Consider the following 8,350-nt stretch of genomic DNA (forward strand, 5'->3'; position numbering starts at 1 on the left):
GCCACCTTAGGTGTATGTGGCTGGCGCCTTAGCCACTTGAGCCACAGGTGCCGAGCCCTCATCACATAATTAACTGATATACTACAGTTTGACATTAAGGCTAACTCACTTTATAAATATCACTACTATGAATCTAGTGAAAGCCAAATCTTTATGCACATCTTTCAGATAAAATTTCTGGAAACTGTTTTCTAAGAATTGGATGTCCCCAGTCAGCAAAGTCTAAAAATCTTAAATCAGGCAATCCATAAAATCAAGATTAGTTCTTAAGGGAGACTTTGTACTCCCAGTGAAAGGTGTAAACAGTTGCCTCCAGAGACAGGAGAGAAGTTTAGGTCAGCTTTATTGAAAGGAGAGGGTGACCCATCTGGCCAGTGCAAAGATGGCACCTGTGGGGGCAGGTAGGGGGCATTAGAGACCCCTCTTATATGTGACTTTGGGGGGTGGGCACACTCCACAGGTTGCCTGTCAGGTTAGTGTCTTTCGGCAGGAACTTCTCAGGGGCTGGGCTAGTCAGATCCTTTGTGTCTTTGTCTTAGGAGGAGAGAAGGGGAGAGGGGAAAAGGGTTTGTATATGGCTGTGTTAGGCCCCCCAATACCCATGATCTCCTGTAGTACCAGGCATCCAGAAGGTATTCAACAGAAGTGTAAATTTCAAAGAGCTAAGATGTACTGAGCCATGTCCTGTCCAAAGAACTTTGTAGGGAATATCCCATGTACCCTCCAGATCCTGTAAAGACTGTTCTACACAGGTAAGGAAACAGGATCACAGAAGCAAGGTGGCTTGCCCACAGCCTCTCTAACAGAAGCCTCTATGAGGTTTTAGCTTCTACACCTCAACCCTGAGCTTTAGAGTAACCAGGCTCCTGGGCTGAGAAGGGAGGGGATATTAACCAAGAGAGAATCCAACCCCTCATGAGTGGTGGGTCCTCTCTGGCCTTCCCCAAGGCACCTGAAGACCAGAGAAGTAATGGGGAAGGGAGCTAGGGGGAAGGTGGAGGCTCCCAGGCTTCTGGTCTGAGCCTGGGAATTCTCCACTTTCTCTCAGCCTCCAGATTTCCCCCACCTATCTGCCCTCAAGCCCCACAAGTCTGAGCATTTTGGTGCTGGGTTCTTCAGTTAATCCTCACAGTTGGAGTGTGAGCATTTTCAGGCAGAGGGGAGAGAGAGCAAGAAGCATTTAGCAAACTGCCAGTATTTCAGATGACTGGAGGCAAAGTAGAATGGAGGAGTAGAGATATTTGAGACTGGGCCTACATAACCTCATTTCTTATCACCATTTTACAGAAGGTAAAACTGAGGTCTCAGCGAATGACAGCCTGAGGACACACAGCTAATGAGTGGTAGAATTATAACGCAAACCCAAGTCCTCCCAGCACGAGCCACCTTGCCCGACCTGTCTTGAACCATAAATATTTGCGTCTGTGTCAGTCTTGCCAGTTAGGCCAGGTAACCCTGGTGTAGCAGTGACAAGCTGGCCCTCAGATATCCCAGTTAAAGGAGCTGATCACACCTGGTCAGTGGTGGACATGTGGTAATGTGGGCCCAGGGTTGCCAGACCTGGTTTTTCAAGATATTTTAATGTACAAGCTCCACATTTTAAAGTGTATTGGCAACAAATTCAATTCTAAAACAAACAAATTTAAAACAGACCATGTGCCCTGGAAAGTAATCTGTGATCTAACTCTGGCCAGTGGGCAGCCAGTATACAAACTCTCTAGAATGTAAGCTCTCTTAGCACCAGGGTGCTTTGTGTTAACTCCTTGGAATGTGCAGCTCCTTGGACTCTATTGTAAAATATCCAGGAGCCATAGTGTTTCACCACCTCCACGTGTTGCAAAATCAGTGTCTTAAATTACTGTCATGAACAGACAAGTGGGTTTGTTGACACACGTTGGGTAAGCCTCCCCTCCTTGGAGGATTATCCCCCTACCCAATCCTCCACCCTCACTCCTGGGCCTGAAGGAACCAAACCCCTTTGCAGGTCTTCCCAAGCTCTAGCTTCAAAGTGAGATCAAAGTCCACTAGAAGGGGGTTTCCTGCCTCCTGCTCCAGGGAGAACAAGGGTTAAGACAAGAAGAATTATGGGCCCCAGCTTCACACTCACCCAGCCCAATCACCAGTTCCCAGGCAGATAAGGCCAAAAATGCATCTGGTTGCCAGGAACAAAGAACCCAACTGCCCTAAGAGAAGGTGTTTGTTCTGGAAGGGTCTCCATGCAGTGACATCTTCATGATAGCATAGCTGTCATTAGCTAACCCAGGTGCTTCATGTACAGAGACTCTGTTATTCCTCATGACAACAGAGAAGTAGATGCTTTCCTTAAGCACAATTTAGAGATGAGGAAATTGAGGCTTGGACAGGTGATGTGGCCTGCCTAAGACCTTGCGGCTGGTTAAGAGGCAGAGCCAGGGACCAGTTCCCTCACCCCACCCCCGGGAACAGAGTTCCTCTCAGTTGTCTTCAATAATCAGGCTTCCCAGGGAATGGGTAGAGGTAGTTCTTTTTTGTTGTTGTTTTGTTGTTTTTGTTTTTTTGGCTGGGGGCTGGGTTTGAACCCATCACCTCTGGTATGTGGGGCCAGTGCCCTACCCTTCTGAGCCACAGGTGCCACCCCGGTAGTTCTTAACCTAAAGTTTAACCCACTATCCTGGATTGTTACCAGGGAAGAATTTCCTGGGGATTTTAAAAAAAAATTTTAAGTTTTATGAGAAAACAGATTTTGAACTTTAGTTGATGAAATGCCTGCCAAAGTATGCATGGGGGCAGTGTGTGGATGTCTGCAACTTGCTTTGAAATGCAACACAAAATCAGGTGAATTCATGAGGGGACAGAGGGAAGGACAGGGGGACTGAGCTGCCATAAGGTGAGGAGAGTCCCCTGTTGATTGTGGACCTAGGTGCTGACTGCATGAGTTTTCTGATAAGATGGTGTCCTTAGTTAAGAACAAGTTCCAGGGCCACACCACAAGCCTCCCTGCATCGGGGGTCTGGGGCAGGGGAGAAGCTGAATGACTCTGAGGTTCAGCTACTTATTGCTAGGCCCCACCCCACTTAGTGACAAGGAGGCTTCCTGCTCCTTCCTTCATAAACTATCACCAGAAAGTCGCTGGGCAAACTGTTGCTTCTTGGGTCGGCATGCCTTTTTCTCAATTCCACTCAGGCTCGGGGGGGGACTCAGGGGAGACTGGTGAAGTTATGAGCTTTGATGCATGGTGAGCCAGCCCGTGGCACAGTGGTGATGTCTGCCCTCCCCTGCACACTGCTATAGTGTGAATGTTTATCCCCCCCTACTTCCAGCCTCCCAAAATTTATACACCCACTCTAGAATAAATGTGGATAACTGTAATTTCTTGCTTATTCTTCAAAAGCTAGACTAGAGGATTTTGAATGTTTAAAACACAAGGAAATGATAAATGATTGAGGTAATAGGTAGGCTGTGGTAATTATCCTAATTTGATACACGTTGTATGTGTATATCAAAATATAACATCACTATGTATCCCATAAATATGTGTAATTAATGCATGTCAGGGAAAAATAAAAGGGAAAAAACCTAAAAAATTACACTAGAAAAGAAAGAAAAAGAAACCCAATTTCCAGTGAGAAAGTATTAGGAGGTGAGACCTTCAGGAGGTGATTAGGTCATGAGGATGGAGCCCTCATGAGTGGGATTAGTGCCCTTGTGAAAGAGGCCCACAGAGTGCTCTTCTGTCCCTTCCACCATGTGAGGACACACTGAGAAGGAACCCATTCTCGACTAGAATGCAAGTCTTCACTAAGACTCTGAATCTGCCAGAACCTTGATCTTGCTTGAATAGACTAAGACACGGTGGCCAGCCTCATTTCCAGCCTCCTGAAAGAGACTCTAAACTCAGCTCTCCTCTGAGATATGCACGTCCTTTCAGGCTAATAATCACAACAGTAGCAACTGCTTCTACCGCAGGCCAGACGCGGAGTCAGCTACATTTCTGTCAGCTCAGTTTGTCCATAGATGCCTGCTGGGACTTCCACCCTCACTTTATAAGTGAGGAAACTGAAGCCCAAAAAGACATGAAGCCTGCAGCAAACCTCTGTGCTACTGATGTAAGTTTAGACATACAGCTCTATAGAATAGAACTGAGAGTCCAGAAATAAACCCACACATCTATGGCCAATTGCTTTGTGACAAAGGTGGACAAGACCACTCACTGGGGAAAGAACAACTGTTCAACAAATGGTGCCAGAAGGATAAGCACAAGAAGGAAGTTGGGCCTCTATTTTATGCCATATATAAAATGGACTGGCTTGGCACCTGTGGCTCAAGTGGCTAAGGCGCCAGCCACATACACCTAAGGTGGCGGGTTCGAATCCCCAGCCCGGGCCCGCCAAACAACAATGATGGCTGCAACCAAAAAATGGCCAGCGCTGTGGCGGGCACCTGTAGTCCCAGCTACTTGGGAGGCTGAGGCAGGAGAATCGCTTGAGCCCAGGAGTTGGAGGTTGCTGTGAGCTGTGAGGCCATGGCACTCTACCCAGGGGGATAGCTTGAGGCTCCGTCTCAAAAAAAAAAAAAAAATGGACCAAAGACCTAAGTGTCAGTTGAAATTATAAAACACTTAGAAGAAAACATGAGAGCAAGTCTTCATGACGTTGGGTTTGGCAATGGATTCTTGAGAGAAGACAGCAAGGCTCAGTGCCCGTAGCTCAATGGTTACGGTGCCAGCCACATACTCCGGTGCTGGTGGGTTTGAACCTGGCCTGGGCCAGCTAAAAAATGACAACTGCAACAAAAAATAGCTGGGCATTGTGGTGGGCGCCTTAGTGCCAGCTACAGGGGGAGACTGAGGAAAGAGAATTGGTTAAGCCCAAGAGTTTGAGGTTGCTGTGAGCTGTGACAACACAGCACTGTACCCAGGGTGACAGCTTAAACTCTGTCTCAAAAAGACAGCACAAGCCGCAAAAGAAAAAAATAAACTGGGGCAGCGCCTGTGGCTCAGTGGGCAGGGCTTCAGCCCTATATACCGAGGGTGGTGGATTCAAACCCGGCCTGAGCCAAACTGCAACAAAAAATAGCTGGATGTTGTGGTGGGTGCCTGTAATGCCAGCTACTTGGGAGGCTGAGGCAAGAGAATCGCCTAAGCCCAGGAGCTGGAGGTTGCTATGAGCTGTGACGCCTACGTACTCTACCAAGGGCGATAAAATGAGACTCTGTCTCTAATAAAAAAATAAATAAACTGGACTTTATAAAAATTTAGACCTTTTGTGCAGCAAAGGACATTATTGAGAAAGTGAAAAGATGACCCACAGAATGGGAGAAAATATTTGCAAATCATGTATCCAGTGAGGGTCTATCTACAGAATATCTAAAGAGCACCTGTAGTTCAGCAACAAAAGGACAGACAACTCAATTTTAAAATGAGCAAAGGACTTGAATAGATATTTCTTCAGAGAAGGTATCCAGATAGCCAACAAGCACGCAAAGCGATGCACAACACTATGGGTCACTAGGGAAATGTAAAAAAAAGTGCACAGCTGGAATCAGCCTGGGTCTGTGTGATCCAGAGACCTGAGCTCCTGAGTTAGCTCTTGTTCTCTCCTGACACGTGTCCACACTGTCTAAGGGCCACACAAGGCGCTGGGGCAGAGTCAGACCTTCTGTGGGTGGCATGACAACTGTGGGGTTGAGGATTAGATTCAGTCTTGGCAAAATTCAAAAACCTGATGGCCAACATCCAAAAAAAACCCCAAACAATCCTAGTCTGTTTGGAGTCCCTGCTGGATCCGAGGACAATGCCTGGGACATGACCGTTCAATGCATGTTTGTTCAGGAATGAAGGGATGAATGACAAGGTTAAGGCTCCCTGGGAAGTTCCCTGGGAAGCTCACTGCTTAGTGAGTAGGAGATTTACTGGGGACTCTTGGAATGCATGGGAGTGTTGCTGCAAAGATCCCAGTTATCCCTTGGGAAGTTCTGGAGCTGGAGCAGCCCACAGAATTGTCCTACCTGGGGAAAAGGGAGCCAGGCCTTTGACCTCCATATTGACCAGTCACTGGAGGTGAGCTATGCCCCCAGTGGATACCTAGAGTCATTCCCAGAGACAGAGAGAAAGACTCAGCTGGGCCATTGTCAGCCCCCAGCTCTCCCAGCAGCTGGAGAGTGAATGCTTCAGTCTAGAAGGTACACCCAGGCACAGGCTGCAGTCTCCACTAAAGCAGGTGGTTGGTCCTCTGCCGGCTGCTCGGCTGCTCGGTGTAACTCACCTGCATTTAGTCACTACCAACACACATTCATTCATTCATCAAACATGTAACAGGCACCTACCACATCCCAGAAATCATGCTGGCCCCTGGGGCTATGGAGACGTACAAGGCAGAAAGGCAGAGGGAGCCTCTGCCCAAAAGGAGCACTGGTCAAGTGGGAGAGACAGACAGACATAGCAAAGGACACAGCAAGATCGTACCTCTGCCTGAGTCTCCTCCTCTCCCTCCCTCATTCCCTCTACTCCAAACCCACTCACTTCCCTGGTGTTCCCCAAACATGCCTGGCACGTTCCTGTCTCAGGACTTTGGCTCATGCCAAGCCTTTGAAATCCACTGTGCATTTGACACTGACAGCCCATCTCAACCAGTATTAGCCATCCTTTAAGAGTTGGGTAGCCAGGCTAGGCACAAGGTCTCACTCCTATAATCCTCGCATTCTGGGAGGCCGAGGGGGGTGGATCGCTTGAGCTCAGGAGTTCAAGACCAGCCTGAGCAAGAGCAAGACCCTGTCTCTAAAAATAGCCGGGTGTTGTGACGGGCGCCTGTAGTCCCAGCTACTCAGGAGGCTGAGGCAAGAGGATCACTTGAGCTCAGGAGTTTGAGGTTGCTGTGAACTGTGATGCCACAATACTCTACCCAGGGTGAAAAAGTGAGACTCTGTCTCAAAACAAAAAAAAGCTCGGTAGCCTCAATTGGTGAGTGGCTACACTATTAGGCAGTGCATCTCCACGGAGGAGAAGGCTTGGTCCTCTTGTCTATTGGCTACAGAACATGAATTATCCACATTTCCCTCAACTTTTCAATAAATCACGAAGGAAACTGGTTGCATTTCTGGCAGAACTGGACCTCCCTCTGTGAAACAATCTGTTTGCAGCTCCACCATGTCCCTGTCCCTAATTTCATTTAAAACATTTTTTTTTGCACTCTTTAGGTCATTTAAACCCTCGATGGCCTTATACAGTAGGCATAATGATTGTGCCCATTTTACAGATGAGGAAACTGAGGCTCAGAGAGGACAGGAATGTGCTCAAAATCACATAGCTCACAGGAAGAAGAACAAGATGTAAAAACCCAGCAGGCTGGCTCTGGAGCTTGTGTTCCTAACTGCCACGCTGCTCTGGGTTACTCATTAAGTCATTCAACAAACACTGGCCACTGGAGTCAAGATGGAGGGGTAGGGGCCTGGCAGCTCAGGAGCCCTGGGCCAGGTAGAGAAAACTCTACCACTACCTAGCTGGATGTCCTTGGGTTGGGTAAGACCCTGCCCCTCTCTGAGCCTTCGTTTCCCTTTTTGTGGAATTTAGGGGCTGGTCACCCTAATGTCTGGTTTCCCTACAGAGAGGATCTCTATTTACAGTCAGACTTGATAATGAATTCCTCAGGAGTCCAACCTCTGGCCCTAGAAAGGGGGACCAAGAAAATCCTCACCCAGCTCAGTGCTTGTAGTACAGTGGTTACAGCTCAAGCCATATACACTGAGGGTGGCGGTCTTGAACCCGGCCCAGGCCTGCTAAGCAACAGTGACATGTGCAACAAAAAATGGCCAGGCATTGTGGTGGGTGCCTTTAGTCCCAGCTGCTTGGGAGGATGAGGCAGGAGAATCCCTTAAGCCCAAAAGTTGAAGGTTGCTGTGAGCTGTGACACCATAGCACTCTACTGAGGGCAACATAGTGAGATTCTGTCTCAAAAAGAAAATCCTCACCCTTCACCTTTTAAAAAAGCACTGGCTGGGCTTGGCGCCCGTAGCATAGTGGTTACAGTGCCAGCCACATGCACTGAGGCTGGTGGGTTCAAACCTGGCCTGGGCCAGCCAGACAACAATGACAACTACAAGAACAACAGAAAAAAAAATAGCCAGGCATTATGGAGGGCATCTGTAGTCCCAGCTACTTGGGAGGCTGAGGCAAGAGAATCACTTAAGCCCAAGAGTTTGAGGTTGCTGGGAGCTGTGATGTCACAGCACTCTACTGAGATTGACATAGTAACACTCTGTCTCAACCCCACCCCCAAACCCAGCACTGGCTGATAGCTTCCTTGCTGTAGGTAAAAACATGGCTAAAGACATGATGAAATGGGCCAGGTGAGGTGGCTCACGCCTGTAATGCTAG

The sequence above is a fragment of the Otolemur garnettii genome, unplaced genomic scaffold (assembly GCF_000181295.1).
Source record: "Otolemur garnettii isolate 467f Iridium unplaced genomic scaffold, OtoGar3 scaffold00189, whole genome shotgun sequence".
NCBI lineage: Eukaryota > Metazoa > Chordata > Mammalia > Primates > Galagidae > Otolemur > Otolemur garnettii.